The following is a 17,970-nucleotide window of genomic DNA, read 5'->3' as shown; positions in this document are numbered from 1 at the left end:
AGAACACATCCTGCTTTTATAGGGGACTCAGTTCCCAGCACCTACACTGGGTCACTCACAGTTGCCTGGAATTCTAGATCTGGGGTATCCAATACCTTCTTTTAGACCCTGAGGACCACTTTAATTATATGTCCACATCCCTACATAGACATACACATATCTTAAAAATAAATTTAAGAGTAAGTAAAATACCTTTAAATTTTCAATTCTGCTCAAGCCCCAGGCACTGCCCAGTTAGATAGATGTGTTAGATGTTATTGTTCTTGTTTATTCAAGGTTTTCCTGCGGAAACTCTGTTACTTTCCCCAGCCTATGTGAATACAAAACTTAACAGAACAGAAAAAAAAGGTAGCGAAGCACATGCAAGAGTTGGAGCAAGGAACTACCCAAGGCAATGGTTCTCAACCTGTGGATCACAACCCCTCTGGGGATCACATGTCAGATATCCTGCATCCGAGATATTTACATTACAATGCATAACAGTAGCAAAACTGCAGTTATAAAGTAGCAATGAAACTAATTTTATGGTTGGGGGATCACCACAACATGAGGAACTGAATTAAAGGGTTGCCTCATTAGGAAGGTTGAGAACCATTGACCTAGGGGGTCTTTCGAGAAGTGAAGGGGATTATTTCAAACATCCCTCAGACCAGGAGATGTTAATTTCCCAACCACAGTAGGGGAAGCCCATTGAATCATCCTATCATGTAGACACCTAGTCAGTACAGTCTTTCAAAGAAGGATTGTCTGGCTAGCAGTCTGAGAACCATATATGGTGCCGATCTTAGAAAGCAGAGTTAGAAGTTTTACTCTTCTCTGTTTTGATAGAGTTGTGCGAGGTGGAGTCTGGAAATCTGTATTTTTAACAAGCATCCCTGGTGACTCTTAAGTACGCTGAAGTGGGGAAGCTCTAGAGTATATTTTTATTTGAACAGAGTCTGTTGCCATAATTCCAGGAGCCCTGCTGATTTGCACAGTTGGAATAAAGAGAGTCAAACAAAGATCTGTTTCAGCGCTTGACATGAAAGTCTCCGGGATTCTGTTACGTTAAACCCTCAGATTTGAGCAATGACAGGAAGACAAGTAAGACGGACAGACCAGCGTAGTTAAGCAGTCTGCCCATAAATACATGCCTACGTAACCGCTCCCAACTCCCCCCACCTTCGTGATATCATACGCCATCAAATTTAGGTGCATAAGTGCCTAACAAGAATTATAAAGAGAAAAGTCTCTAGAATCAGAGCAAAGTTGAAACTATTTAGAGCATATCTTCCCAGAGAAAAACCTTTCCCAGTGCAGTTTAGGAAAGGACTGTAGCTAGTAACATTAGACACATTGTGTCTAAGGCCATGTGTTACTAACTATGGCACACCTCGTCTTTCATACAGCCGTTACTTACTTATATCCATTTCCTCTCATTTTGTGGGTTTGGCCCATCCCTAAATTATCAAATCCAGTCCAAGTTAGAATACCTTCAGGGGCTGGGGGCATAGCTCAATAATAGAGACGTTGCTAAACATGAAGAAGAAAGAAAGGGAGGGAGGGAGGAAGAGAGGGAGGGAGGGAGGGAAGGAGGGAGGGAGAAAGAGAAGGAAGGAAGAGAAAAAGTCAGGAAGGAAGAGAAAAAGGAAGGAAGAAAGAGGAAGGGAGAAAGGAAGGAAGGAAGGAAGGAAGGAAGGAAGGAAGGAAGGGTATCATGGGAAATTATATAGAGAGTATAAATATTTCTGCTACTCAGGGAAGGTCAATATCACATCTATTCAAATGTTGGTTAAATAAGGACCACTGAAGAGCTAACAGAAGAAAAAAAATACTACCTAATGTGGTAAGTGTGTTTGTGTGTGTGTGTGGGGGAGGTTTATAGGACTAGTAAAATAAGTTAGGATTAATAGAGGATTAGGTTTGCGGGAGGGGCACACAAGTGCACCGGTCCTGGTCCTTTAAGGAGTGTTATGAAGATAGAATGCTTTAAAGAATGCCATTCATTAAAAATGCCTTTGCGGGGTGGGGTGGCACATGGAGGCATTTCAAATGAAGAACTTTGCTGTCCTTGTTTCTTTTAAGCATCATTTTTGGTTTGCAAATTACACGCCATTTTACAGACAACCAAAGAAACAGGATCCAACTGTGTTCTTCTGTTGTCGTCCCCCCCCCCCCCCCCCCCCGTTTGAGCATTTCCATATGGCTAACATCAGCCTGGAGATTTCTTCAGAAACAATTAAAGATCTTGCCAGATAGATGAGAAGAAACCACGTGAACATGCTCTCTGCTTGCTAGTGACATTTCATCCCTTCCTGACCTTTGAATCTCCAACAAATTGCTTTGCCTGCTAGAGCGGGACCTCTCAAAGCCTGGGAAATGACAGCCCTTGTCTCCAGCATCTCTCTTCCCACAACCCAGATTGGGCCTTAAGGAAGCAGTAACCCAGAAAGTAGTCTGGTTTGTTTCCATGGCACCCGCATGACAGCGGTAAGAAGTGAAAACAGCTGGCAGGGCCTACCACACAAGGTAAAAGAGTCGACAGTAAATTAATAGGATATGGTCCCCACCTAGGAGACCATGCTAATCAAGAAAAGCGAGGCTTGGGACAGGTAGTAGTTATTTTCGATTTTTCATGGCTTATGGTCTCAAAGACTCATTTCTCATTGCTACTGTCACTTGGGGGTAGGACGAAGCCTGCTTGGATACTCCCATTCCAGCTCTGGGGAAAGGAGCAGTGCAGATCCCAGTTAGAATTGGGGGATCGAGGAGCCCTGAGGCCAACTTCCAAAGATTGAACCAGACACAGGGATAAGTGTACCTAAGCACAGGTGCCTGCAGAGGCCTGTGTACCTGAATAGAAGGTGGTCTCCTGAGGGAACTCTCAGTTGGAGGCTGGCTAGGACAGAGGGCATATTAGTGAGGGACAAATGGAGGCAAAGGAGTAGCCATGACCCCCTCCATCAGACTGAACCTAGGGATGGGAGAAGTCATTAACTAGTGGAGGTTTGGCATGCCCTACTGAACAAACAAGACGTATGGGATATAAACTCTTTCTGTCCGACAACGGCCCCTTACACACACACACACACACACACACACACACACACCCATCTACTTGGAGAGAAATCAATTGAGATGTCAAGTATTAGATAGGAATAGGGTTTTTTGTGAAGTGGAGAATGATGAAAAAAATCCAAGTAAGGGAACACTGCCCCTTGGGTGATTTCTTTTTAAGTTATGTGTGTGTGTGTGTGTGTGTGTGTATGTGTGTGTGTGTGTGTGTGTGTGTGTGTGTGTGTTGGGGGGGGGTATGTGCACATAAGCACAGATGCCTGCAGAGGCCAGAAGAGAACGTTGAGTCCAGACAGTATCCTCTTGCTTTATATCCCTCCCCTCAGAGGGCAAGGACAGAGACAACGTGACCTGACTCTTGTAGGTCCTCGGTCCACATCTGTCCCTTAGAGCTTGAGAATGAAAACCAACTTCTAATTTAGAGCTCTTTGGGTATCACTACTTTCTAATTTTCTCCTCTGTCAGGATATTACCATCAGGCAAAGATTTATATAGCAATTTTCATCTGAGGGAGGTTTTTTTTTAGCAGAATGAATATCTCAAATCACCACTCACTATCATAACAGCCCTTCTGATGGGTCAGATGAATTTACTGCACTGACTTACTCTGAGCATCAGATCCCAGTGGCCTTTGGAGTCTCTGCCCTAGTGAGGACCAAGGATCCGGTGGGCCAAGAAAACTAGAACCACCTTACTTTTAGATTAAAAATTTAGGGATCCCAAATGCATGGTTCTCTTGGGGAATATGGACCAGGAGTTTGTCTTAGCTTCCTTGTACTGCTTTAAAGTCATTCCAAAGTGAGCGCTGACAATCATCCATCCCAGTGGGGCTGCACTTTGAATAGCATCGCCAGTCCCCGGCCCCTAATCCATCTCTGTCCCTGTCTCTACCTCTGTCCCTTTGTGCGTGCATATCTGTGTATGTGTTTGCAGTGTATATGATACATGTGAGTTCATATGTGTGCAGGGTCATGTGCAGGGTATGGCTGTTAAAGGCCCACGTTAGGTACCTTGATTGATTTCCACCTTATTTTTTCCAGAGACTCTCTCTGAACTTGAAGCTCACTGATCAGACTTGTCTAGCTGGCCAAAGGAAATCAAGGATCCCTTTATCCCCACCCCCCTGAAGTGGAAACTTCTAGATCCTTTGGAAAGTTATCGATGTCAAATGTTGTCTTGCTGGGGCACACAGGTGAATGGATGTCTTGCCAATGTAGACACACGAAGGACTGTTTTCCTGAAGCAGACACAGGTGAAAGGACGTTTGGCTACAGCAAACACGTGAAGGGACGCTTGATGAAGGAGGATAAATATGACCCCACAGACAGTGGGAGACAGGCACCGAGCTTTGGTATGGTTTGCTCTGCCTCACTATTCTTCACTAACGACACGCATGTATTGGTTCGCCTTACATAGCATTGCTGAGCTCAACTTGTGATAACGCCACCATTGAGAGAAGCTCGCCCAAGAACTGCCCATGAGGGTCCTGCAGCAATTTGAGTCTTCTGTGACCTAGTCTCAGGCCAGTTAGCAAGTCTAGCCATCTCTTCAGGTTTGAATTACAGCTGCTGGTTTGTGCCTGGTGTCTGCCTGCCTGGAGGGCTGGTCAGCAGCTGCTGACTCATATTTGGTGTTTGCCACGGGACTGAACTGCTGAGAAAGATCAAGCTCACCCACAAAGAACTATTACTGAGCAGGTCCACTTCCCCCCACATCTTAATAACTTTCTCATCCACTACCTGTGCTGGGTAGTGGGCTAGAAAAAAGGGTGAACCCTTATTAAAAGTAGGTTGCAAAAAAATTTATGCCTACAGATGCCCTCTGTGTTGGAATTAGAGATGTGTGCCACCCTGCCCAGCTTTTTATGGGACAGGTGGGGATTTGAACCTAGGTCTTTCTGTTTGTATGACAATCACTTTCACTAACAGAGCCGTCTCCTTAGCATCCACCCCACCCTAGCCTCGCTTTTATCAGTCAGAATGAGTTTCTTTTCGTTGCTACAACAAACAGTTCCCAAAATCTTGGTGTGTTACCGCATCACACGCATCACAGGCTTATTCCTGGCTGAGGACACAAGTTGGCATGTTTGAGCAACGTCCTCTGCTCCATAGATGCCTCACTTGATCACATAGGCTGATGTTTCCAGTCTGACAGACAGACAGGCAGGCAGGCAGGCAGGCAGGCAGGCAGGCAGGCACACATGGGCGCGCACGCGCACGCACACACACACACACACACACACACACACACACACACACTTCTCACTTTTCATTGGCTAGAGCATGTACATCATGGCTACACTTAACTTCCCCAAACTCAAAGCGACACAGCCCTGAGTATCAAAGAGGTGAGGGTGGTAATACTTACCACACCCATCTTGGCACCTAAGCTTTGAATGCCCTCCACCTTTGTTCTGGTTTATTAGACTGGCTGTCAGCTTTTAGAATACGATGTAATTGCATTTCGCTTGGTCTCCCCTAACTTGGCAGCATCCCTAATTTCATCTGAGATCTGTGGGCTGGAGCCAAGCTCTTCAACGGGACAATTTTTTCCCCCTAGCTCTGGTTTCTCTAAAACAGAACCTTTGGTGTTGTCAAAAGTGAGCCTGTTTTTCCTCCTGTGTTTTCTGCCTCGCCCAGCCCCCACCTGGGTCTAATTGTGAAGAGCATCTGCATGTTTTAAAGGCTCATTATGTAAATGTATCGGAGTCCATATCCATCAACAGATAATTAAGAAGACGATATACATATTTATGAGATAGCTTAATATTGCTTTAATGAGGAGGTTTACTGGAAATATCAAATCAAGGAGGCAAAAAAGAAAAATGATCGGAACAAAAAAAGTGTACACGCTTTCATCAGTTCTCGGTGGTTCTGAGCTGTCGGAACATTCAAAGGCTTGTCAGAACTCAGATTTCCGATTAGCCTACCAGACGCGCGGTAAGAAGCAGCTAGGAAGGTGGGAGATATGCCCACTCCAGACTTCTTTGAAAGCAAAGCTTTCTTGTTTCAAACCGGAGACTTTTCAAGGAGCTAGCCTCCTGTTCCCACACCTGGGAAAGCATTCACCACAGGGAGTGGCTTCGAGTCTCAAAGTGCAGAGGGAGGGGAAGATGTGACTCTTCTCAAGCAGGCAAAGCCCTGCAGGCATGTGCCTTAGGGGGTAAGAAGAGGTGTTGTCTGGACTCCTGGATGCCTCTTGTCCTGGTGCCAGAACACAGACAGGTGCTACTAGCATGGATGAGAACTCAGCCTTCCTTCACCTTGTGGGTCAGGCATCTTGGTGCAGCACACAGTGTACCTAGTCATGTCCAGAAGCCCCTGTGTTCTCACCAGGCGCTATGCAGGAACAGTGCTACACTCTTATGTTAGCCAGCAATCTGTCCCTTCCGTTTACCTACATATCTGCTCAAAACCTGCCAGGGCACCTCTGCATTCACCATTTTATAGGCCAGCCTTTGGTCACCCTGTGTCACCAAAGTGCAAAGACATTTGGAAAATACAGGCTTGTTGGGTGGTCAGGAACAAAAAGAAGCTAGATTTGCTCACCACATAGCCTTGTCTCTGGAATAGTCTGCCTATCTGGCCAACAAATGCCCATATTACTCGTTATCCTGTCATTGTCATGTCAGCTGAGAAAACCCAAAGACCCTCTGGGTACTTTAGATAACTCACCACTGAATTTAGACTGGCTTCCGCTGGTTTAGAGACCTGTGAACTGGAGAAACAGATCATCGATTATCACCTATGATGGTTTGTATATGCTTGACCGGGGGAGTGGCACTATTAGGAGGTGTGGCCTTGTTGGAGTGGGTGTGGCCTTGTTGGAGTAGGTGTGGCCTTGTTGGAGTGGGTGTGTCACTGTGGGCGTGGGCTTAAGACCCTCATCCTAGCTGCCTGGAAGTCAGTCTTCTCCTAGCAGCCTTCAGATGAAGACGTAGAATTCTCAGCTCCTCCTGTGCCAGGCCTGACTGGATGCTGCCATGCTCATGCCTTGATGATAATGGACTGAGCCTCAATGGACTGAGCCTCTGAACCTGTAAGCCAGCCCCAATTAAATGTTGTCCTTCTAAGAGTTGCCTTGGTCATGGTGTCTGCTCACAGCAGTCAGACCCTAACTAAGACATCACCCATCATGAACTATACACACTGCTGAAAGGAAGTGGCTAGCCCAAACTAAAGCTCCCATTGGAACATGGGAGTCATAGGAGAGGCAACCCTTGTCCACGGCATTTCCAAAATGCTGACTGTGGGGGAAATTCCTTTATCCGGTACATGTCCCTGGGACACCGCTCTTCCTGCCAATCTTTGTGTGTCTAAACTAGGATGCAAATGGTGAGATTTTTAGGAGAGTGTCATGGCTTTGGAATCCTTGTCTTCCTAGAACAGACTTACAGGTCTAAGGTGGTTTTATAACATCAACACCCCAAACGTTCCAAATGTTCCATTTTCATTTAAATTCATGCTTGTGGGGTTTTTTGGTTTTATTTTTGTTTTTGTTTTTTTTTTTTTTGTTTGTTTGTTTGTTTCTTTTTTGGTTTAAACAATTCCCTAGCATTGAGCTGGTGCTGTATCAGGACTCTCTCTCTCTCTCTCTCTCTCTCTCTCTCTCTCTCTCTCTCTCTCTCTCTCTCTCCACCCTCCCTACCCCCCTTCACATATTTCCACAACCCATGCCGCGCAGAATTCATTCACACGGTCCATTTAACTGCACCAAAGTCTGGAAAATGCAATCTCATTCATGTGCTCACAAAGGAAAAGAAACAGGATGCAAACGTCTGTCATTATTTCTTCCCCACCCACAGACCGCCTGGCCTGGGAGGTGAATTATCCTGACCAGCAACCCACTAAAAAGAGATCTTTGGAGTGAGTGAGGTAAAGCCTTTCTAAAACAAAAAGTAGGCATTGTTTCTGGAAGAAAATAAGACCTGAAGTTGACAAAACAGAATATTCTCACTAAGACAGAGGGCTTCAGTTGCCTCCATGATAAAAGGGAATTAATAGTAGAATTTCCTTCTTCGATCATCACAAACTTCTTACCAGACAATGCTGGCCAAGTACTTTGTGTAATTATCATGCAAGAGGAACCACTAGAATATCACAGAATGGACAATACACATGGGGCTGAGTCTATAAAGTCATCTATGTAATGACTTCATTTTTCCATATTAGAACTTAACGGCATTAAACCCATTCCTCCTGGTGACAGCAACTGAGTCTCAATCCAGTCTCAGCCAACGTCTGCAAGGAGAGTCTAGCTTTAAGTATAAAGGCAAAGGAGATGTTTTCTGGCCTTCTTTGTTACTCCCTGCCCGTTGAGTTAGCCTTGGCTGTTATTTGGGTCTCTGGTTTGTGTGGATCACATCTTGTTCCCACCGCTAACCATATGCAGGCCTGCAAATTCCACATGCCGTATTTGGATGATTCCAAAATACATAGGAAGCACCCTCATATTGCTCAGATTGTTCTAGAACGTTAGAATCCTCACGGAGGCAGCCTTCGCCCTTTTTGTCATGACTCGTTTCACTGATAACGCCTTCTGCTCTCAGACCTCATTGGCCTAGGGATACAGGACCCTTCCCAGGCCCTGACAATGCAGCTCAGGTGTGTTCTGTCTCTTGGGTCCCCAGTGCTACCTGGGTATTCCTTCATTTAATATCAACCACACCCTTTCCCAATGCTCTACTGAAGAAGAGAGTTCTCACAGCCTCAAAGATTGTGCTGTTCAATCTGATAGACACTGGGCAAATGGTGCTATCCAAAGGCAAAGGAAGTGAAAGTTGTACCTTTATAGATTTGTACTGGGCGTATTTCAAGGGTTCCTTAGCCATGTGGACAGCGGCAAGCATTCTAAAGGTGGCTTGTATTGTGGAACATTTCCACTGCCCAGAGACTTCTGTTGGACAGTGGTAGTCTAAGGTTGCTCCCATGGGTAGCTTCTGTTCTCCTCTCCTCAGAATCTTCACTGACCTGAGGAAGAAGGCTTGCTTGCACATGGTCTTCCAATCTTATGTACATCCTGCCTTGTGTTTTGTACTCAGGTTTAGAAACTCACAATCCAAGGAGTAATTCCTGTGTTTTCTATGCTATACTGGGCTAATAGACACATGGGGAGTGGTATGTCCTTATTGTAAGTAATGCGACTTATCATTCCAATTTGCTAGGCCAAGAGGATTTGTGGGACATGGGAGCTATGAGAGAAGTCCCAGACAACTGTACAAGTCAGTCCCCCTATCTACAGAGAAGCACTGCTTACCAATGTCTATCTGGGGGGAGATATCTATTTTTATTTCTTTTTTTTTTTCAGAGGGTAAAAACATGCAAGCCTCATGGCCTGAATTTAATCCCAGCACCCACATAAAACCAACTCTATAAAGTTATTATTCAATCTCCACATGTGCACCCCTACACACAGATTATACACATATAAATTCACACACGATGAAAACGTTTTTAAAATAAAATCTTTTCTTGGGGCTGAAGAGTCGGCTCCTTGGTTAAGAGCACTGTCTGCTCTCTCCGAGGACCTGGGTTCAGTTTCCAGCACCCTCATAATAGCTCACAACCATCTGTAATTCCACTTATAGGGAATCCAACACTCTCACACTGATATACATCAAAACACCAATGCACATAAATATTTTTAAAGCAAATCTTTCTCTCTTTTTTTTTCAGTTACTACTGTACTTTATTGTGTTCAACCAAATCACCATGTTACAAAAATAGCAAGCTGCCATAATAAAAAATAAGGCTCCTCTATCCAGCACCAGATAGCATCATTTTACTTTCAAGCCTAGAAATTGCACACTTGTATATAAACCAACCGAAGATGAGGATTGAGAGTTCATCTTGGTGGATTTTTCCTTTGATGAATATGAAGTGTCCTTCCTTATCTTTTTTGATGACTTTTAATTGAAAATTGATTTTATTTGATATTAGAATGGCTACTCCAGCTTGCTTCTTCTGACCATTTGCTTGGAAAGTTGTTTTCCAGCTTTTCACTCTGAGGTAGTGTCTGTCTTTGTCTCTGAGGTGTGTTTCCTGTAGGCAGCAGAATGCAGGGTCCTCATTGCGTATCCAGTTTGTTAATCTATGTCTTTTTATTGGGGAGTTGAGGCCATTGATGTTGAGAGATATTAAGGAATAGTGATTATTGCTTCCTGTTATATTCATATTTGGATGTGAGGTTATGTTTGTGTGCTTTTCTTCTCTTTGTTTTGTTGCCAAGATGATTAGTTTCTTGCTTCTTCTAGGGTATAGCTTGCCTCCTTATGTTGGGCTTTACCCTTAATTATCCTTTGTAGTGCTTTGTAGAAAGATATTGTGTAAATTTGGTTTTGTCATGGAATATCTTGGTTTCTCCATCTATGTTAATTGAGAGTTTTGCAGGATACAGTAACCTGGGCTGGCATTTGTGTTCTCTTAGGGTCTGTATGACATCTGTCCAGGATCTTCTGGCCTTCATAGTTTCTGGCGAAAAGTCTGGTGTGATTCTGATAGGTCTGCCTTTATATGTTACTTGACCTTTTTCCCTTACTGCTTTAATATTCTTTCTTTATTTTGTGCGTTTGGTGTTTTGACAATTATGTGACGGGAGGTGTTTCTTTTCTGGTCCAATCTATTTGGAGTTCTGTAGGCTTCTTGTATGCCTATGGGTATCTCTTTTTTTAGGTTAGGGAAGTTTTCTTCTATGATTTTGTTGAAGATATTTACTGGTCCTTTGAGCTGGGAGTCTTCACTCTCTTCTATACCTATTATCCTTAGGTTTGATCTTCTCATTGAGTCCTGGATTTCCTGTATGTTTTGGACCAGTAGCTTTTTCTGCTTTACATTATCTTTGACAGTTGAGTCAATGATTTCTTTTTTTTTTTTTTTTTTTTGGTTCTTTTTTTTTCGGACCTGGGGACTGAACCCAGGGCCTTGCGCTTCCTAGGTAAGCGCTCTACCACTGAGCTAAATCCCCAGCCCCCGAGTCAATGATTTCTATGGAATCTTCTGCTCCCGAGATTCTCTCTTCCATCTCTTGTATTCTGTTGGTGAAGCTTGTATCTACAGCTCCTTGTCTCTTCTTTTGATTTTCTATGTCCAGGGTTGTTTCCATGTGTTCTTTCTTGATTGCTTCTATTTCCATTTTTAATTCCTTCAACTGTTTGATTGTGTTTTCCTGGAATTCTTTCAGGGATTTTTGCGATTCCTCTCTGTAGGCTTCTACTTGTTCTCTAAGGGAGTTCTTTATGTCTTTCTTGAAGTCCTCCAGCATCATGATCAAATATGATTTTGAAACTAGATCTTGCTTTTCTGGTGTGTTTGGATATTCCGTGTTTGCTTTGGTGGGAGAATTGGGCTCCGATGATGCCATGTAGTCTTGGTTTCTGTTGCTTGGGTTCCTGCGCTTGCCTCTCGCCATCAGATTATCTCTAGTGTTACTTTGTTCTGCTATTTCTGACCGTGGCTAGACTGTCCTATAAGCCTGTGTGTCAGGAGTGCTGTAGACCTGTTTTCCTGTTTTCTTTCAGCCAGTTATGGGGACAGAGTGTTCTGCTTTTGGGCGTGTAGTTTTTCCTCTCTACAGGTCTTCAGCTGTTCCTGTGGGCCTGTGTCTTGAGTTCACCAGGCAGGTTTCTTGCAGGGGAAAAGTTGGTCCTACCTGTGGTTCCAAGGCTCAAGTTTGCTCGTGGGGTACTGCCTAAGTCCTCTCCGCGGCGGCAGCAACCGGGAAGATCTGCCCGCTCTTTCCGGGAGCCTCCGTGCACCAGGGTTCCAGATGGCGTTTGGTGTTTTCCTCTGGCGTCTGGATGTGCACAGAGTGCAGTCTCTTCTGGTTTCCCAGGCGTGTCTGCCTCTCTGAAGGTTTAGCTCTCCCTCCCACGGGATTTGGGTGCAGAGAACTGTTTATCCGGTCTGTTTCCTTCAGGTTCCGGCGGTGTCTCAGGCGCAGGGGTCCTGCCGCTCCCGGGCCCTCCCCTACGGGAACCCAGAGGCCTTATACAGTTGCCTCTTGGGCCAGGGATGTGGGCAGGGGTGGGCAGTGTTGGTGGTCTCCTCCGCTCTGCAGCCTCAGGAGTGCCCACCTGATCAGGCGGTGAGGTCTCTCTCCCACGGGGTTTGGGAGCAGAGAGCTGCTGCGGGCCGGGATCCGCGGGTGTGGGCCTATTTTTATTTCTTAAAAATGCTCCTCACTTCTGTACCATTATTAATTTGACAAAAATCTCTCAATAACCTCATAAATTAGACTCATATATTTTTTCTTCTCTCTCTAGAGTTCTGTTTCTCAACCTTCCTAATACCACGAGCCATTAACATAGCTCCCCGTGTTGTGGTAACCCCCAACCATAAAATTATTTCATTGTTCCCTCATACCTGTGATTTTGCTACCATTATGAATCATAACGTAGATGTCTGATATGCAGGATATCTGACATGCAACTCCCAATGAGGTTGAGACCCACTAGTTGATCTGGATCTCACTCTCACACACCCTTCCCTTCTAGCCCCATGAGTCCCAGATATTTCGGTTGGTTCTGCATGATGTTAATAGTGCAGAGTTCACATCATGTTCACGACTCAACCTCACCAGGGGGACTGTTGGAGTGTCGGACATTTCTCCCTTCTCTTGGGAAAAAAGAAGATTAATCCTGAGGTCAGATAGTAAACGCTATGTAGGGCTTTGCTGGACACACGCAGCAAGGGCTCGCTTCCCAGGACTCCTATGAACATTAAACTCGGCCCTTCAGTGGGTTGTTAATAGCTGCCTTTTGCTCCATTTCTAACTGACATAGCTTCAGATTCAAAGAGAAAAGAGAGTGAAGAAAAACAGCTGTCAACCCCCGTGGACTATACCTCATTTACTACTTAGACTACTACAGGTATAGCCTCCTCCAGGAAGCCAATCATGATATATGTTGGTCAAACCTTTGTCTCAACTGCCAAACTCATAGAAGATTTGAAAAAACAAAGGTGCTTTATACATTCCCAACCAGACTTGAATCAAACTCTTTGGGTGAAAGATCTAAATGTATAGGTGACTCTAGGGCCCAAACCTATGGCCTTGTGAACCCTAGGCAAGCACTCTACCTACCATAAATGACCATAAATGGGCTGCATCTGTGGTCCCAGCACTTGTTCACTTTTCCTTCTGAAACAGAAGCTCTCCACATGGGCCAGCCTAGCCTTGGCCTCATCCTGTAGCACAGGAAAGCCTTGAACTCGGTATCCTCGTGTTCCAGCCTTCTGAGTTACCTGGGTCATTGCATGAGCAGATGGGAACAACATGTGGTCCTGCCTGGCTTCTGTCACATAGAAGATTTTTCAAGACTCAACTACGTTGTAGTCTTGTGGACCTGTTTCCCATTTCCTTTTCTGTCCAAACAATGTCCCACAGTATGTACACGCCAACTTCTACTTTCCCTGTCATTAGCTGCTATACATTTGCGTTGTGCCTGCTGTCGGCTATCGTGAGTAACGCCGCTATGAATATTCATGCACAAATTTTGTGTGCACATATGCTTGGCTCTATGCCCAGGACTATAATTGCTGGCTCATACAGCCTCTCTAAGTTTTTGAAGAACGACGAGACTTTTCCACAGTGGCTTTACCATTTTACATTGCCAGCCGCAGTGTGGAAGGGTTCCGGTTTCTTAGCCCATGGTCGTTATTGCCTGCCTTTTATTAAAACCATCCTAGCAGCTGTACAAGATTATTTTATTGGTGCTTTGATTTGTAAGGCTTTGGTGGCTAGTGAGGGGCTTTCTTGGGTCCTTGGAGTTGGGATTCTTTTCTATAATGTCCATGAAACCGTGTTAGAGGTACCCGGCTCCTGGTCCCTCCCTAGATGGTCAGCTCCCAGGAGGTCTGGTGCAAATCATACCCTCTTAGTGATTTCCCAGTGCCTGCTCTATTTATGTCACTCTTCATAAATCAAATAACACGTTGCCAAACCTCCTAGCTCTTTCTAATCTGGATGGAGAAGCAACAGCGGGAGCCAGCAACGTGAATGACAGGCTGTTCATCTGACGTCATGGGACCTGGAAATCGGCTAAACCCAGATACGCAAATCAAGCCAGAGCTACCATTCAAAACCAGATTTATTGCTGCTGATCTCAGGTCACTGGAGAAGAGCTCGCATCGGGGGAACTAGCATCATAGACATGCACAAGTTACACAGATTAGTTCATTGCACGGTCCCAGCTCTCTGAGACAGGCATGGCTGCATTTTACCTTTTGCAGATAGAGGAACTGAAGCAAAGGAAAGGTTAATAATTATGTCTAGAGATGCTCAACAGAAAGAAGTGCTGCCCACATCCAATTGAGGCTGCCCAGTGCCAGGCCGGACCGTAGTGGACATGAGTGAATGAAAATAATTTAAAAAACCCACAGGGGAGGCAACTCTACAGAGCAAGGAGCCTTAGCGGGAGGACATCTCAACCCCTGGCAAAAATTACACCTTCTGATATGGGCCTTGGAAAGTTCAGTGGCTTGGAGGTTTTTATTTAGTTTCATTCTTCCACATGCCTTTAATCCTGGCCTCAGGAGGCAGAGACAGGTGGATGTCTATGAGTTTGAGGACAGCCTGGTGGAGAGAGAGAGAGAGAGAGAGAGAGAGAGAGAGAGAGAGTTAGTTTCAGGACAACCAGGGTAACAGAGAAACCTGTCTCAAAATTTTTTTAAAGCTTCATTTATTTTTATTTTATGGGTGTTTTACCTGTGTGCACATATATGTATGCCAGGAGCATTCCTGGAGTCCATAGATGTCAGAGGAGGACACTGGATCTCCTGAACCCAAGTTACAGGTGGTTGTGAGCCACCATGTGTGTGCTGGTAACCAAACCTAGATCCTCTGTAAGAGCAGCCATTGTTCTTAGCCACTGAGCCTTCTCTCCAGTCCTGGGCTTGGGTTTTTTGTTTTTTGTTTTTAAACAGACACAAATCCTGAGCCTACTGTTGGTAGAAATGGAAACAGACTCATTGTGCTGCAGGCATGGGTCACCGCCTGTTCCTCAGGCCTCGTGGGGATGTACTGGCAGCGAGGTAGGAAGAAGGGAAAAGGCCTTGATGGCTCTGAACCAAGGTATTTCTTATTTGATGTTTAAGATTAAGATTAATTTAGGATTAAAGCAGTGAAGAGAAATTCTTCTGTTTCTGCTTGTGCTCCTGAGCTGAAGTACTCCCCAGAGGCAGTGCTCCCAAGCTGCAGTACTCACCAGAGATAGTACTCCCCAGAGGCAGTGCTCCCAAGCTGCAGTGCTCCCAAGCTGCAGTGCTCCTGAGCTGTAGTTCTCCCCAGAGGTAGTGCTCCCCAGAGGCAGTGCTCCCCAGAGGCAGTGCTCCCCAGAGGCAGTGCTCCCCAGAGGCAGTGCTCCCAAGCTGCAGTGTTCCCGAGGCAGTGCTCCCTAGAGGCAGTGCTCCCCAGAGGCAGTGCTCCCCAAGCTGCAGTGCTCTCCGACTGCAGTTCTGTACACTCTCTGACTCTGTGAGTTATCCACAAAGTAATGCACTTCTCTGAGAAGGGCAGATGGCTTAGTGAGCTAAAATGAGGCCGGATGTCTTGGCTGGGTAGCTCTTGTAGTGCCCTGAACCACTCTGTATGATATCCCTGAACCTTCACCCTGAATCCCAAAGTCAGTAATCTCCTTTTAATGACTACGTAGTCTAAGGCTGGAGAACAGAGGGATCTTGGCAATCAAGGAACAACTCATCATAAATCTAAAAACGGGTTGCCAGAAGCTCCCTCTCTTTCTACTCCAGATGAAGAAACAACCACAGGAGCCAGCAGCCAATGACTTGAGAGGACCTTTGTCTGGCACCATGAGATGGAGAAGCCAGCAAAAGCCAGACATACAGCTCAAGCCAAAGCCACCATTCAAAACCAGACCCATTCATCTTGACATCAGTGTCTGATTCAGAAAGCCAGGTTGCTTTGGGGACTTGGAATAGAACAGAGCAAGAAGGAGTCAGGAGCACTGCCTCTGGGGAGCACAGCTGCTGGGGAGCACTGCAATTAGGGAGCACTGAAGTTTGGGAGCACTGCAGCTCAGGAGGACAAGCAGCCTGATCACTAGACCCAGGGCATCCCCCGTTCTATATACTGTGTCATAGGCAGTTGACAGCACCACCTGAGACACTGGGACTGTGCTCACAGGTGGGGGAGCAGTGTTGAGAGAGAATGAAAGGATGGCCGTACATGGGCAGAAAGAAAGGAAACATGTCGCAGGCAGTCCATGAGCGTGGCACAAGACTAATCACTCTGGTAATTATTACTGTGTACTGATAAGACCACTAAGCTTCTAAGTATATACAGAGGCTTCCCCTTACACCACCTCACTTTCACTATTAAGTAACACAACAGTCCGTGGAGACGGTGAATACTCATGGGAACATCTTGGAGGGCTCTGAGGAGAAACCTTAGCAAACATTCTCTAACTCCTCCCCAGTGGTGGAGCTGGGTCTGGAGCTCTGTAATCTATAACCTCCAAAGCCGAGAGCTCCAAGCATGAACAAGATATAATAGACCCAGAAGGGATGAAAGGGGGAAGGATCTTGGATCACCTAGGTGTCTCTGAGATCACAATGGGCCTTTGAAATCATAAGCATATATGTTCTCACCCATCTGTGCATCAACACACACACACACACACACACACACACACACACACACGTGTATTCAAGGGATCATTATTAAACTATACCCTTTGTCTTCCTTGTTATACCTAATATCCCCAACGACTTTGAAAAAAATGGATTATGGAAGATTGGTTCTAAAACCAGCTACATGAATATCTTTTATCTCTCCTGTCTTCGTGGGGAGAAGTGTATGTGTATGTGCATGTGCGTATGCATGTGTGTGCCTGCGTGTGTGTGCATGCGTGTATGTGTGTGTGTCTGTGTGTGTGTGTGTGTGTGTGTGTGTGTGTGTGTGTGTGTGGACCAGGGTCAACCTCAGGGTTATTCCTCAGGCACGATGCACCTTTTTTCCCCCTCTCCCATTGGTCTGGAACTTGTCAAATAGGCTGGAATTCCGGGAATCCACCTGTCTCTGACCCCTCAGAGGCTGTGGGAATTATCAAATGAGCAATTCCCTCGGTCCTCTTTTGTCTTCATATCCTCAATTCTATCACTAAGAGGTAGGTTCTATGGAACCTTGTTTTGCCCTTGACCTGTTTGTGACTTGCTTTGACATGTAGTAAAAGACTGGTTGGTAGAATGGTAAATAGGCAGATAGGCAGATGATAGACAGACTAGACAGACAGACAGATAGTGATAGACAGATAATAGGTAGATAGATAGATGATAAATGAATGATAGATAAATGATGGGTAGATAAATGGTGGATAGAAGATAGATAGATAGATAGATAGATAGATAGATAGATAGATAGATAGATAGATAGATAGACAGATCTGTGGAGAGATAGTTAGATTTAAGGAATTACCTCGTGTGATTATAGAGTCTGGAAGTCTAAAATCTGCTGGTCTAAAACCAACCAAAGAGTGAGGGGAGTCAAGGTTCTATTTAAAAGTTCGATTCCAAAGACCATCTCCTGAAGAATTTCTTCTTGTTCAAGGGAAATCCATTTTTCATTATATTTAATTCTTTAACTGATTGGACAAAGCTCACCACCTTCCATAACGGAAGGTAACTCAACTCTGTTCAGTGTTATCAATTTAAATGTTAATTCCATAAAAACCACTTCACAGTAACTTGTGACCATCTAGGCTTCATGGTACAGTCAAGTTGACATATAAAATTAACTATCACACTAGCTGTTGTTATAGGATATTTGAACCTGCTAGTTAGAGTGCACACAACTTTAATCCCTAAACTACAGACCCACCTTTAGTATCCACTTTTAATCCCAAACAGTGAAGATTAAGGTTAGTTTGTAGAAGGAAGCGCCCATGTTTGAAAGTGATGTCAAATT

This window comes from Rattus norvegicus, chromosome 7 (assembly GCF_036323735.1).
Source record: "Rattus norvegicus strain BN/NHsdMcwi chromosome 7, GRCr8, whole genome shotgun sequence".
Lineage (NCBI taxonomy): Eukaryota > Metazoa > Chordata > Mammalia > Rodentia > Muridae > Rattus > Rattus norvegicus.
The sequence above is the reverse complement of the archived record's forward strand: the minus strand, read 5'-3'. Positions refer to the sequence as shown.